Raw genomic sequence first — 15,663 nt, 5'->3', positions numbered from 1 at the left:
CATCGCCTGGATCTTTGTTGAGGTTTTTTGATGATCATCTTCTAGTATGTCTCTTCCAGAGAGTGCTGAAGTTGGAAGTTCTTCTTCATATCATATCTTAGTTCATTTTCTGGGTAGCCAAATTAGGCTTTGATCCTCTGTATAAACACAAACAGACCCTTTGCCCACACTTTGATATGCCCTTTATACCATTGTGTAGAGAAAGGAATATTATCAGAAAAGTGTACCTCCATAGCCAATCATCTGACACCCTTTAAGTGATCAAAATTAAGGATATTTAAAGCATGCATTAATTGTTGATTTACAGTTAGTTTTATCCTATCAAGGAGTAATCCCCCTTCTTTTTCTTTCTTTTTTTAAAATTATCTTTAATCTATACTTACATGAAGAATATTATGTTTACTAGGCTCTCCCCTATACCAGGTCTCCCCTATAAACCCCTTTACAGTCTCTGTCCATCAGCATAGCAAATGTTGTAGAATCACTACTTGTCTTCTCTGTCTTATACAGCCCTCCCCTTTCTCCCAGCCCCCCATGCATGGTAATTTTAATACCCCTCTTCTTCTTCCCCCCCCTCATACCTCCCTACCCACCCATTCTCACCAGTCCCTTTCCCTTTGGTACCTGTTAGTCCATTCTTGGGTTCTGTGATTCCGCTGCTGTTTTGTTCCTTCAGTTTTTCCTTTGTTCTTATACTCCACAGATGAGTGAAATCATTTGGTATTTCTCTTTCTCCACTTGGCTTATTTCACTGAGCATAATACCCTCCAACTCCATCCATGTTGCTGCAAATGGTAGGATTTGCCCTTTTCTTATGGCTGAGTAGTATTCCATTGTGTATATGTACCACATCTTCTTTATCTATTCACCTACAGATGGAAATTTAGGTTGCTTCCAATTCTTGGCTATTGTAAATAGTGCAGCGATAAACATAGGGGTGCATCTGTCTTTCTCAAACTTGATTGCTGCGTTCTTAGGGTAAATTCCTAGGAATGGAATTCCTGGGTCAAATGGTAAGTCTGTTTTGAGCATTTTGATGAACCTCCATACTGCTTTCCACAATGGTTGTACTAATTTACATTCCCACAAACAGTGTAGGGGGGTTCCCCTTTCTCCACAGCCTCGCCAACATTTGTTGTTGTTTGTCTTTTGGATGGCAGCCATCCTTACTGGCGTGAGGTGATACCTCATTGTAGTTTTAATTTGCATTTCTCTGATAATTAGTGATGTGGAGCATCTTTTCATGTGTCTGTTGGCCATCTGTATTTCTTTTTTGGAGAACTGTCTGTTCAGTTCCTCTGCCCATTTTTTAATTGGATTATTTGATTTTTGTTTGTTGAGGCAAGTGAGCTCTTTATATATTTTGGACGTCAAGCCTTTATCGGATCTGTCATTTACAAATATATTCTCCCATACTGTAGGGTTCCTTTTTGTTCTATTGATGGTGTCTTTTGCTGTATAGAAGCTTTTCAGCTTAATATAGTCCCACTTGTTCATTTTTGCTGTTGTTTTCCTTGCCCGGGGAGATATGTTCAAGAAGAGGTCACTCATGTTTATGTCTAAGAGGTTTTTACCTATGTTTTTTACCATGAGTTTAATGGTTTCATGACTTACATTCAGGTCTTTGATCCATTTTGAATTTACATTTGTATATGGGGTTAGACAATGGTCCAGTTTCATTCTCCTACATGTAGCTGTCTAGTTTTGCCAGCACCATCTGTTGAAGAGACTGTCATTTTGCCATTGTATATCCATGACTCCTTTATCAAATATTAATTGACCATATATGTTTGGGTTAATGTCTGGAGTCTCTAGTCTGTTCCACTGGTCTGTGGCTCTGTTCTTGTGCCAGTACCAAATTGTCTTGATTACTATGGCTTTCTAGTAGAGCTTGAAGTTGGGGAGTGAGATCCCCCCTACTTTATTCTCCTTTCTCAGGATTGCTTTGGCTATTCGGGGTCTTTGGTGTTTCCATATGAATTTTTGAATTATTTGTTCCAATTCATTGAAGAATGTTGCTGGTAATTTGATAGGGATTGCATCAAATCTGTATATTGCTTTGGGCAGGATGGCCATTTTGACAATATTGATTCTTCCTATCCACAAGCATGGGATGAGTTTCCATTTGTTAGTGTCCCCTTTAATTTCTCTTAAGAGTGACTTGTAGTTTTCAGAGTGTAGGTCATTCACTTCTTTGGTTAGATTTATTCCTAGGTATTTTATTTTTTTTGATGCAATTGTGAATGGAATTGTTTTCCTGATTTCTCTTTCTATTGGCTCATTGTTAGTGTATAGGAAAGCTACAGATTTCTGTGTGTTAATTTTGTATCCTGTAACTTTGCTGTATTCTGATACCAGTTCTAGTAGTTTTGGAGTGGAGTCTTTAGGCTTTTTATGTACAATATCATGTTATCTGCAAATAGTGACAGTTTAACTTCTTCTTTACCAATCTGGATTCCTTGTATTTCTTTGTTTTGTCTGATTGCCGTGGCTAGGACCTCCAGTACTATGTTAAATAGCAGTGGGGAGAGTGGGCATCCCTGTCTAGTTCCTGATCTCAGAGGAAAAGCTTTCAGCTTCTCGGTGTTCAGTATAATGCTGGCTGTGGGTTTATCATATATGGCCTTTATTATGTTGAGGTACTTGCCCTCTATTCCCATTTTGCTGAGAGTTTTTATCATGAATGGATGTTGAATTTTGTCAAATGCTTTTTCAGCATCTATGGAGATGATCATGTGGTTTTTATCTTTCTTTTTGTTGATGTGGTGAATGATGTTGATGGATTTTCAAATGTTGTACCATCCTTGCATCCCTGGGATGAATCCCACTTGGTCATGTTGTATGATCCTTTTGATATACTTTTGAGTTTGGTTTGCTAATATTTTATTAAGTATTTTTGCATCTACATTCATCAGGGATATTGGTCTGTAATTTTCTTTTTTGGTGGGGTCTTTGCCTGGTTTTGGTATTAGGGTGATGTTGGCTTCATAGAATGAGTTTGGGAGTATTCCCTCCTCTTTTATTTTTTGGAAAACTTTAAGGAAAATGGGTATTATGTCTTCTCTGTGTGTCTGATAAAATTCCGAGGTAAATCTGTCTGGCTCGGATGCTTTGTTCTTGGGTAGTTTTTTGATTACTGTTTCAATTTCTTTGCTCGTAATTGGTTTGTTTAACTTTTGTGTTTCTTCCTTCGTCAGTCTTGGAAGGTTGTATTTTTCTAGGAAGTTGTCCATTTCTTCTAGGTTTTCCAGCTTGTTGGCATATAGGTTTTCATAGTAGTCTTTAATAATTCTTTGTATTTCTGTGGAGTCTGTTGTGATTTTTTCATTCTCATTTCTGATTCTGTTGATTTGTGTTGATTCTCTTTTTCTCTTAATAAGTTTGGCTAGAGGCTTATCTATTTTGTATATTTTCTCAAAGAACCAGCTCTTGGTTTCATTGATTTTTGCTATTGTTTTATTCTTCTCAATTTTGTTTATTTCTTCTCTGATCTTTATTATGTCCCTCCTTCTGCTGACTTTAGGCCTCATTTGTTCTTCTTTTTCCAGTTTTGATAGTTGTGGTGTTAGACTATTCATTTGGGATTGTTCTTCCTTCTTCAAGTGTGCCTGGATCACTATATACTTTCCTCTTAGGACTGCTTTCGCTGCGTCCCACAGAAGTTGGGGCTTTGTGTTGTTGTTGTCATTTGTTTCTGTATATTCCTTGATCTCTATTTTAATTTGTTCATTGATCCATTGATTATTTAGGAGCATGTTGTTAAGCCTCCATGTGTTTGTGAGCCTTTTTGTTTTCTTTGTAAAATTTATTTCTACTTTTATGCCTTTGTGGTCTGAGAAATTGGTTGGTAGAATTTCAATATTTTGGATCTTGCTGAGGCTCTTCTTGTGGGCTAGTATGTGGTCTATTCTGGAGAATGTTCCATGTGCACTTGAGAAGAATGTATATCCTGTTGCTTTTAGATGTAGAGTTCTATAGATGTCTATTAGGTCCATCTGCTCTACTGTATTGTTCAGTGCTTCCGTGTCCTTACTTATTTTCTGCCCGGTGGATCTATCTTTTGGGGTGAGTGGTGTGTTGAAGTCTCCTAAAATGAATGCATTGCAGTCTATTTCCCCCTTTAGTTCTGTTAGTATTTGTTTCACATATGCTGGTGCTCCTGTGTTGGGTGCATATATATTTAGAATGGTTATATCCTCTTGTTGGACTGAGCCTTTTATCATTATGTAGTGTCCTTCTTTATCTCTTGTTACTTTCTTTGTTTTGAAGTCTATTTTGTCTGATATTAGTACCACAACCCCTGCTTTCTTTTCGCTGTTGTTTTCCTGTTTTCTTTTTCTTAATATTGTTTTTCCATCCCTTGACTTTTAGTCTGTACATGTCTTTGGGTTTGAGGTGAGTTTCTTGTAAGCAGCATATAGATGGGTCTTGATTTTTTATCCATTCTATTTCTCTGTGTCTTTTGATTGGTGCATTCAGTTCATTTACATTTAGGGTGACTACTGAAAGCTATGTACTTATTGCCATTGCAGGCTTTAAATTTGTGGTTACCAAAGGTTCAAGGTTAGCCTCTTTAGTATCTTACCACTTAACTTTGCTCGCTTATTGAGCTGTTATATACACTGTCTGGAGATTCTTTTCTTCTCTCCTTTCTTACTCCTCCTCCTCCATTCTTCATATGTTGGGTGTTTTGTTCTGTGCTCTTTCTAGGAGTGCTCCCACCTAGAGAAGTCCCTGTAAGATGCCCTGTAGAGGTGGTTTGTGGGAAGCAAATTCCTTCAGCTTTTGCTTGTCTGGGAATTGTTTAATCCCTCCTTCATATTTAAATGATAGTCATGCTGGATACAGTATCCTTGGTTCAAGGCCCTTCTGTTTCATTGCATTAAATATATCATGCCATTCTCTTCTGGCCTGTAGGGTTTCTGTCGAGAAGTATGATGTTAGCCTGATGGGTTTTCCTTTATAGGTGACCTTTTTCTCTCCAGCTGCCTTTAAAATTCTTTCCTTGTCCTTGATCTTTACCATTTTAATTATTATGTGTCTTGGTGTTGTCCTCCTTGGATCCTTTCTGTTGGGGGTTCTGTGTATTTCTATGGTCTGTTCAATTATTTCCTCCCCCAGTTTGGGGAAGTTTTCAGCAATTATTTCTTCTAAGATACTTTCTGTCCCTTTTCCTCTCTCTTCTTCTTCTGTTACCCCTATAATACGGATATTGTTCCTTTTGGATTGGTCACAAAGTTCTCTTAATATTGTTTCATTCCTGGAGATCCTTTTATCTCTCTCTATGTCAGTTTCTATGCGTTCCTGTTCTCTGGTTTCTATTCCATCAATGGCCTCTTGCATCTTATCCATTCTGCTTATAAATCCTTCCAGGGTTTGTTTCATTTCTGTAATCTCCTTTCTGGCATCTGTGATCTCCCTCTGGACTTAATCCCATTTCTCTTGCGTATTTCTCTGCATCTCTGTCAGCATGTTTATGATTTTTATTTTGAATTCTTTTTCAGGAAGACTGGTTAGGTCTGTCTCCTTCTCTGGTGTCTCTGTGATCTTGGTTTGCCTGTAGTTTTGTCTTTTCATGGTGATAAGAGTAGTTTGCAGAGCTGGGACTAGTGATGGCTGGAAGAACTTCCCTTCTTGTTGGTTTGTGGCCTTCCTCTCCTGGGAGAATAGCAATCTTTAGTGGCTTGTGCTGTGTAGCTGCGTGCATACAGGGCTTCTGCTTCCTGCCCAGCTGCTATGGAGTTTATCTCCGCTGTTGCTGTGCACGTGACCTGGCACGGGCTGCTGCTCCAAAGTGGTGGAGTTGCATTGGAGGGGGAGCAACCGGGAGGCTATTTATCTCCGTAAGGGGCCTCCATGCTCCCTGCAGCCCAGGGGGTTAGAGTGCCCAGAGATCCCGGGATTCCCTACCTTTGGACTAAGTGTCCCACCCTGCCCCTTTCAAACTTCCAAAAAGCACCCGCCAAAACAAAACAATGACCAGAAAAGAAAAAAAAAATGGCCACTCGTTTTTCTTTATTCTCCAGCACCAGCCTTGGGCACCCGCTCACCGGACTTGCTGCCCTGTTTTCCTAGTATTGGGGTCCCTATCCCTTTAAAACTTCCAAAAAGCACTCACCAAAACAAAACAATAACAGAAAAAACAAAGAAAAAAAGAAAAAAAGGTGGCTGCTCGCGTTTCTTTTGTTCTCTGGCGCCGGTCTCCAATACCTGCCTGCCTGTCTTGCTGCCCTGTTTCCCTAGTATTGGGGTCCCTGTCCCTTTATGTCCCTTTAAGACTTCCAAAAAGCACTCACCGCAACAAAACAACAACAACAACAACAACAACAACAAAAAAAGATGGCTGCTCGCTTTTCTTTTGTCCTCCGGCGCCAGCCTCCAGTACCCGCTCACTGTTCTTGCTGCAACTGCTTTTGCTGCCCTGTTTCCCTAGTATCCAGGGCCCCGTGCATGCACTGTGTCTGCGCTCTGGTCCGGATGGCTGGGGCTGGGTGGTCAGCAGTCCTGGGCCCCCTCCCCCTGCCGCTCCGACTCCTCTCCTCCCTCTGGGAGCTGGGGGGAGGGGCGCTCGGGTCCACCCGGCTGCAGCTTGTATCTTACCCCCTTCACGAGGCGCTGGGTTCTCGCAGGTGTGGATGTGGTCTGGATGTTGTCCTGTGTCGTCTGGTCTCTATTTTAGGAAGAGTTGTGTTTGTTATATTTTCATAGATATATATGGTTTTGGGAGGAGATTTCCGCTGCTCTACTCACGCCGCCATTCTGGCTCTGCCTCCTTTATCATTTTTTTACAATAACATATTATGCGCTTTTATGTTACCTTTTTATTTGTGAGTTAATAACTTTTTGATAGTCTAACCTATGGAGGTAGAAGAAGCAGAAGTTCTCTGTGAGGTAGAAGTGGGCTTAAATCTTGTTTCCAATCCTTGTTGCAAAATCTTAGGCAAGTCAGTTCGTGTTTCTGAATCGTGCCTGTGAACTTTTTTTTTTAATAGTTAAGAGCGATATTATTAGAAGTAAGGATTTTGGTGAATGGCACACCAGTCTTCGAGGAAACTGTTCCCCCCTACAGCAGGCATGAGTTTCTTGGGGGAAATGACCACTGAGTCTCCTACATGGACCTCAGAACTAGAAGGAAGCAGCGGCCACCCCTACTCTGCACCCCTGCCTCAAAGCCTCGCCTCTACATGGTGAACACAGAGGGCTGCTGGCTCACGGCACACGGCCTGCTTCTTTCCCTCCCACCCACTTCCCACTTTTGCTCAGCTCCCCTTGATCTCATGGGTCCAGCGTGGCAAGGACTTCATGCAGAACGCCGTCAGCAGCAAATCCCGGAGGGGCAAACAGAAAGTGAGAAACGCTGTGCTATGCGTAGTATATTTTTACACACCCCACACTTTAAACAACAAAAAAACTCAGATTCTTTCAAATCCCTAGAAGGTAAGATGGGGGAACAAAACATTTCTAATAGTCAGAGGACTATATTGAGGGGATCAGGGTAGCGAATGCCAGCTTTCAGAAAAGCAACACAAGCCACAGATACTAGACATGTGGTTGGGGACCACGCTCACAGCACAGCTCAAGATGTGAGGGGAATATCAGTGCAGCACCCAGGTGGATGGTAAAAAAGATCAAAGTGAACACACACCCCTGCCGGATGGCAAACAGCAGGGCACGTGCCGATCTCACCTCGTATAGGAAGAACTAGAGACAGCAAGAGAAAACAACAATATGGGCTGCATGGAAAGATTCTGACATATTAAAAGGCAAGACACAGCCATAAAGATTCAGACCAAAAGCTCATTTATGAAAATAACTCAATACAAATGGCAGGAGAAAATTAGGATCCATCTGCTTTGTGTTCTCAGCATATAAGAAAATAATAGTGCCATGAAGCAGGATGGAATTTGCATGGGTTCAGGGGCCGATAAGGCTTTAAAAAAGCTGGTAGAATTACAGGAAAAATGAAGTTAATCCAAAATACAACTCCAAAAATTAAAATATATACTGGAGGTAGTAAAAAGCTGACTCAGTACTTGTGGAGTCAGTGAGATAGCATAGGGGTCAGCAAATAATAGTCCAAATGTCCCATCTGCTCCACCTTTGTTGTTGAACTGCCCTTGAGCTAAGAAAGGTTTTTACATTTTTAAATAGGTGTAACATTGTGTGACTTGAGAAAGTTTTGAAGTTCTACTTTGAGTGTCATGCCTAAAGTTGGACTGGCTTCCAGGCAGCCCTCCCCTGTTCGTTTACATGTGACCTATGGCTGCTTTCCTGATCCAGAGGCAGAGTTTTTGCACAAAGATCCCACAGATCCTAAAATATTTACTACCAGGCCCTTTACAGAGATTCACTAGCTTCTGATGTTGGGGACTGGTGAATGAGAGACAGCTGCGTCTCTAGAGGAAAAGGAAATATTAAAATTACAGGAGAGAGGAGAACAGCTTTTGCGGGTAGAAAGTAGACAATGAGCCGTGGGAAACCAGCACGTCTGAAGTCATCTCAGTGATGGCAGCCACCTGGTCATCTTCAAGTAATAGCAGGAAACTGGCCTTGGGCAAATAGAAATAACTAAATAAACTGTGACCCCAGAACAGGAGTACACCAAGTCCCAGAAAAGAATTGAATGAAAAGAATTGAAAAAGAAAAAAGAAAAGAAAATCCTTTGGGCATATCACTCAGAGGAGTGTGGGAGGAAGAGAAAACAGAAAGGGCTTCCTCCTAAAGGAGCTCAAACAGACTAGCCTCAGAGTTCTTTTTCACATCACTCAACTTCAAAGGACAAGAGATTTTATCTACATAATTTGTAACCTGCGGAGCAGTCACTTGGAAAGGCAAAGAAAAGGGTTCTCAGATGCCTAAGGAACCATTACTGCTTCCTGCGTTCACTTCCTGAAGAACTTAGAGCCTACTCAGGTGATCAAGACATTGAATCAAAAGTGAACAATTAAACTGCAGAAGTCAGAAAACAAGGATACTAGATGGCCTCACATATATATTAAGTACAGGAGTTACAGGTAAACATGTGGTGTTGCAAGAAATAAAATGGGATGCAAGAAAAAAGGTGAAAAGAGTAAATTATATTATTAAAATGCACAGTAGCCATTAGAATCACATTAATCTCTAATCATGGATTTTTAGAAAACACCCGGAAATTGAGAAATACACAAACAAGTAAAAGAATGTTAAATTTCCCAAATGATGTAGGAAGTAGTCTAAAGTCCTTATATTGCTCATGAAATTGGCAGTTAAAGAAATATTCTATTGTGGTCCACTACATGAATTTACCATAATATAATCATTCACTATCTTCCTGTATTTTGCTCTTTAACTTGCTTTTGGAGAATGTGCGTATTTTTAGAGCAGTGGTTCTCACCTGAGGGTGATTTTGCCCACTGCCAGGGGACATTTGGCAAGATCCAGAGTCATTTTTGTTTGCCACGACTTTGGTGGGTGCAACTGGCATCCAGAAAGGCAAAGATCTTCTAAAAATCCTACAATGCACGGGTGAGCCCCTCACGACATGGCCTTATCTAGTCCAGATTGTCAGGAGGGCAGGGGCATGCAGCCCTGCTCTGGGCTGTGTGCTGAAGAGCGGAATTGCAGATCATAGATGAGTTGGTATTATGGGGGGAGAAGAGGGCAAGGAGAACTTGCCCTCTTCTCCCTCATTTATTTATTTGCTGGTTTATTTTGATATTAGTATATACTCAAATCTTTTATTCTGGGGTTATAACCCATTATTATCATTATTTACTTTAATGCTTTGAAGTCTATTTCACTTCAAAGATCATCTTTCTTTTTGGTCAATTTGTTCCCAATAATATCAAGCTGGTAAAAATTTTGGACAACAGGATATATTAAAAAGAATCAGTGACTTAATCATAAAAATAAGCTACTTATTAGGTACAAAGTGAATTTAAAGAGAACATGGAGCCAGAATGGTATTCATTCAGTCAACAAATATATATTGAGAACCTATTATGTGCCAAGAATGTTTCTAGAACTGGTGTAACAGTGAACAATTAGAAGAAAGTAAACTAAAATACAATACGTATACATATGTATAAGGGAAAGAATAAACAAAATAAGTAACCAGATAGATGTAGTATGTTAGAGGGCAGTTAGGTACTGTGGAGAAATATAAAGTATGGACGGTGGAGAGAGAGTGACCTCATTTTTAGCCAGAGGTGGCAATTTAAAATCTGACGGCCAAGGAGAACCTTACTGAAAAGAAAAATTTGAGAAAAGATCTGTAATTGATGAAAGGGTGGTTAATGTGAATATCTCGGGAAGGAACATTCCCAGAAGAGGTAACAGCAAAGCTCTACACTCATTCCCAGTGGGTTTAAAAGAAGTAAGGAAGCCGTAAACCCCAGAGAAGAGAAAGACACTGTCCGAGTAGCAGGAGATAAAAACAGAGAGGTAGCAGGGACCAAAGCAGGTAGAACTTTTTAAGAAACTGCAATGACTCTGAGTGAAATGGAAACAACTGGAAGATTCTGAGCAGTGTGTGACCAGATCAGGTTGCTCTGCTGAGAATCATGTGTGAAAAGGACCTGGGAGGGAGACCATTCAGGTACTCGGGCAGTACTGCGATGATGCCCGCGAGAGACAGCAGGTGGGGCAATGTTGGGGGTGGTGCGGGTAGAATTTGGAATGTACTTTGAAGATGTGGCCCAGTGGTTTCACTAATAGAGTAGACACGTGGTTCAAGATGAAGAGAAGAGTCTAAGAAAAGCTGAGCAAGATTTTCGATCTGATCAATTAAAATTGGAATTATTTACTCAGAAGGGGGAGGCTATACAGGAGAGTCTGTTCACTGAGCAACCAGCCACAGAATCCTGACTCTTCCCTGTCTCTAGTGTGGATCAATGACTCTTGCTCTCGCCGTAGGTTAACATCATAGCTTTGAAAAAACATCCTTATACTTGGGATGCACCATGAGATATGACTTAACTGGTTCGGGTAACAGTAGGCTTGGGTATTGTTTTGAAGCTCCATGTCTATAAACAGCCATGTAGAGAACCACTGGGATACAGGGAAGCTTGAGGGTGGATACAATTAGGTCTACTGGTGGCAGAGAGGAGAAAACAGGAGCAGGAATTATACTGAGAGTGAAGTCAGGAATTTTCCAGGACCAGCACATTGGTTAATACATATTTAGGTGTTCGGTTCATGTCTATTGAATGAGTAACAAATAAATGAGTGAACTGTGTTTAGGAGCTAATTTTTCACAAATGCATTCCCTGCTCCCAAATGACCAAAAGAGCATGCAGGAAGGTGTTGCAGGAGGCGGAATATTTTCATCTTCATGGCGCCCAGCTAGTGTCTGACATATTTTTAGTGTTCAGTAAGTGTGTGTGTCCTCATTCTGTTCTCTCATAAAAGCACAGAATATATAACAACTAGAAGTGAGTCGTAGGCTGTATTACTTGCTGTGTAACACATTGCTGCAAATCTAGGGGCTTAAAGCCACACAGCTTCTTATCTCACAATATCTCTGGGTCAGAAGTCTGGGCACAGCATAACTGGGTTCTCTGCTCAGGGAATTACAGTATCTTCCAGGGCTGGGGTCTCCTCTGAGACTCCAAGCTTACTGGTTGTTGTGACAGAATTCAGTTCCTTATGATTATAGCATCGAGGTTCTCTGCTACTAGAGGCCACCCACCATTTCTGACCACACAGCTCCTGCCAAGGCTATCTGCTGCTTCAAGACCAAGAGAGAGTGCCTGCTGCCGCTCCCAGACATTTTAAAAAGGCTCACCTGATTAGGTCAGACCCACCCAGGATGATCACCCCTTAGATTACCTCAGAGACAATTATTTAGGAGTCTTAATTATATCTTCAAATCTCTTCATTTGTATCATATAATATAAACTAACTATACAAGTAATACCCTCCCTATGCTTAAGTCCTTCCCATACTCAACAGGAAGGGATGATACAAGGGTGTGGTCCTTTGGGGGTCATCTTAGAATTCAGCCTACCACATGGGCTCTGCACATCACGTGGCCCCTTAGGCTTACACGCAGTCGAGTGGAGCCACTGATCCCACAGAAGAGTGACGTCAGTAGTAGAGGTAGGGACTGCAGGGTGTCCAGGATGTGAGCAGATGTGGTACAGTTTCATGACTTCATTCAAATCACTTCACGTATATTTACTTTTCCTACTGGGAGACAATTCTCCACTGGGGTCTCACATATCAGTGTGTGCTGCAAGCAGAAACACTAACAGTTTTGTTGCAATCTCTTTTTTCAGCAGCCTTGGAGACTAGGATCACCCTTGTGGAGCACAAAAGAGGTTTCTTTACTGCTGAATAAAATAAAGATAGTATCTCACTCCAGGGCAAAAGCTGCAAATTTGCTTGCAGTCCAAAAGAAAACATTCTGTTTCCCTGAGCTTGCAGCTCCTCATCCCTGATGCAAACCTACTGTGTGTGCAGCACCTGCCCAGGCCCACCTGTGTGGTCCCCATGGTAACCAAAGGGCAAGGAGAACTTGGGTAGCCCTGACATTCGCCCTGCTGGCTGTGTTGTAAATAATAAAACTCTTCACCTCTGACCCACGAGTTGCATATCTTCTGCCAGCATCCGTGAAACTGGCAGCTAACCTGTTAGCTTGCAGAGAGGATAAACAAACCTCAGACCTTTTGTGGTTCTTGACATCTCCCCAATGCATGATGCTGCTCACCATGGTGCCTTTGCAGGAGTGATGCCCTTAACTGAATTTCCTTAGCACCACCTCAACCTCTCGCCCTTCCACGTCACCCTCAGGCATCACTTCCTCCTTGGAAAGTTTCTTAACTCATCCACTCTCTCCTCTAGAAAAGAGCAGTCACATACTTCCTCTGTATCAGCTTTCAATTTATGTGTGTACTACACATGCCAGAGCCAGATTAAAAGGCAAACTATCTTTCAAAACAATGTCCTTTTGAAAACAGGGAGCTGTGTTATATCTGATTCTGTACAAAGTGTATGATAGGGAACTCCCCTCAATATTTTATTTTTCAGTTCAAAGCAACACTGGGAAAAGACACATTAGCATGAAGCAACCTCAATAAATGTTGGTTTTGGATCCCCAAAGAGTTCACCTAATGGAATTACCAACAACGGGGGCAAAGAAGTTTAATTTAGGTGTAATTATTCCTCTCAAGTCTGTTCCTGGCATGTTGTCACAAACAAGGCTTTAAAGATCACTTCTAAAAAGCATCAGAGAAAGAGATTAATGCTGTGAACAGCATGAATACTGAATGGGAACTTGAGGTGTGAGATAAAATTTCCAGTGACGCCATCCTCAAAGGATTTGAGAAGAGCTGCCCCTCCCACAGATGGAAGTGAAGATGCCACATGCTATGTGACTCAAAGAGCCATTTTCCTGACAAAGGGACAGCGACACTGAGGAATAAACTTGCATCATGAGATGAGAGTGGGAAGATGTATAAATTCTGCAATTTTAAATGCATAGCTAGTTTGAAATTTAAAAATGTTTTGAGGTATTTGGCCAACTTAGCTACTCAAACACATATTGTGTGTGCGTGTGCACATGTGCATGTGAGGACATGCACTTGCTAATCGGGAATACGTGGCTCTCAGAGCACAGCTATTTTGCATTGAGTTGTAGGTGATGAGTATTCCCAGCACCATGGTCACGATGACAGTCTCCTTTCAATGAGCTGAAGTTAGGCATCATTGTATCTTCAACATATTACACAGTGTTGACACAAGGTAGACATAAGAATTCGTGTGGCAAGCTAAAATCCCTATCTGAGGTGTCTATTTTCTTCTCTGCCAAGTAAGGCATTTTGACCCGCTCCTCTCCACTGTCCTTCTAAGGTCAGACGTTCCAAGAGGCCTTCGCGCAGTGGCTGCTGGGGCTCAGAGGCTGTGACTCGCTGCACATTCTATGAGAAGACTGGTTGAAGTCTCCATTCAGAGACTTCATCAAGAAAGCCTTGCTAGGGCTGAATGGCACCTTTGTGACAGTCCCCCGCCCCTTTGCATTGGGGCCAGGGTCTGTGGGAAGAGGGAAAGCATGTGCTTTATGGCATGTTTTGCTAATGTGAGAATCAAAGGCTTCCCAGGTGTTAATGGCGGCACCAGTGCAGAAAGCCCAGAGTGACAGGGCTCGGCCCAGGCCTGTGCTGGTGGGACCGCCTTCCTTGGCTCTGATGACTCCTAGTTTCCTTTCACCTTTTGCTTGGAATGAGCCTGGTGAGTTAAGGCAAAGGTTCCCAGGGATTAGGATGTAAACCTGAACTTCCTGCACCCCAGATCCCAGGGCTGGGAGTGAGCCAGCTGAGGAAGTGGGGTGGGGGAGCTGGGACCATTCACTTCAGGGAATCAGAGTCTCTCTTCATGGTCCAGAGGTAGTGGAGAAGGAAACATGCTCCCCAGAGAACAGAGCCCATCTTCCTGCCTCTGGGTTCATTTCTGCCATTGCCTCGCCCTGCTGTTGGCACAGAAGGTAAGTGTCTCCTTCTGCCTCCTGCATGCAGTTCTCCACTGGAAGAGCTCAGCCTGGCTGCCTGCGGTGCCTGGTGGGAGGGGGACAGCCCTTCCCAATTATCGCCTCCAGAATAAACCAATTCAGTTCTCTGCAAAAGCAAATTACATCACCAACAATAACTTTGCAATCACCTGCCATTTATTTCTCTCTGGGGACTTCTACCTGAAACATGTGCAGCGAGATGGGCAGTGAAGGCCTTCCTGGTTGCTGCAGCCAGTTGGGAAAAATGAAGGCCCGCAGAGCTGCAGCAGTTCCCCCAGGGTGACAAAGGGCATCAGGCCGGCCTGGCCCGGGTCCTGGCTTTGGGACTGTAAGCAGGAAGAGTACCTTAACGAAACCACTTTATGCAGGGCTGCCTCGAACGGGTATTTCTTCCATGGCCGCAGGGCTGGTATGTATGGCCTAGGATAAAGCAAGTATCCACATTGAATTAATGATGCGTTCAAATCCCAGTTTACTAACTGCATTATTTAACATCTCTAGAGCTTGGTTAATTCATTATAAAATGGTAATAATAGTGCTTTCCTCGGGATTTCTGGAAGATCTAAATGCTTAAATATAAATAAAGTACTGAAGTATAAGTTAAGTTCCCATAAAACATAAGTTCCTTTCCCCTTTTGGAGATAGCTGCCTTCACCATCAGGAATTTTACGTGCAGATCTCCCAAACGGCAGGGCTACAGAGACATATGAAACAGCTTACTTAAAATATGAAGTCAAATGTCATCACAAGGGTCTCCTGGGAGGGAGCACTTAACACCTGAGAGTTTTCAGCCCAGTCACCCTACAGGTTGGATGAGCCCCTCTTTTGACATGTCAGCTTCCCTCTGGCTGTTAACCCTACTGTCCTGTGTTACGGTGCCACTTGTCTGACAGCAAGACCTCAGACGCCAGTAAACTCGCTAGTTGTTGCTTTAAAGATCTCCAAACAAAATGGTCAATGGCAAGGGGAACCAAGAACAAATTTCTGTTATTCTGCATACCGATGCGAGCTGGAGCTCAGAGTCCCAGAAACCTCTGCACTGAGGGGACCTCTGGTTCCTAGCTTTCCCTCGAGTCATTTCTTCTGTCTCTGAGCAGGATACCTGCTTCGTTAACAATGCTCCCTGGACTCACAGAATTATAAAGCTACAGTGTTGAAGGTACTCGTTTATTTTGAAG

General features: G+C 42.3%; 1 long non-coding RNA gene across 5 annotated transcripts in view; it reads right to left on the bottom strand.

Annotated features, from left to right (window-relative positions):
• Positions 1-15,663, bottom strand: part of LOC118973916 (uncharacterized) — a 185,603-nt gene that overhangs the window by 82,334 nt on the left and 87,606 nt on the right. For 4 of the 5 annotated variants that reach the window (XR_012133379.1, XR_012133365.1, XR_012133351.1 and 1 more), the window contains one exon: positions 14,831-14,905. The exons of the other annotated variant lie outside the window; for it this stretch is intronic. This is a non-coding gene — a long non-coding RNA (uncharacterized lncRNA). The remainder of the gene's footprint in view (positions 1-14,830; positions 14,906-15,663) is intronic. 5 annotated transcript variants of the gene reach the window in all.

The sequence above is a fragment of the Manis javanica genome, chromosome 1, assembly GCF_040802235.1.
Source record: "Manis javanica isolate MJ-LG chromosome 1, MJ_LKY, whole genome shotgun sequence".
NCBI classification, from domain to species: Eukaryota; Metazoa; Chordata; class Mammalia; order Pholidota; family Manidae; genus Manis; species Manis javanica.
Note: the sequence above shows the minus strand (reverse complement) of the source record. Positions and strands in the feature narration are given on the sequence as shown.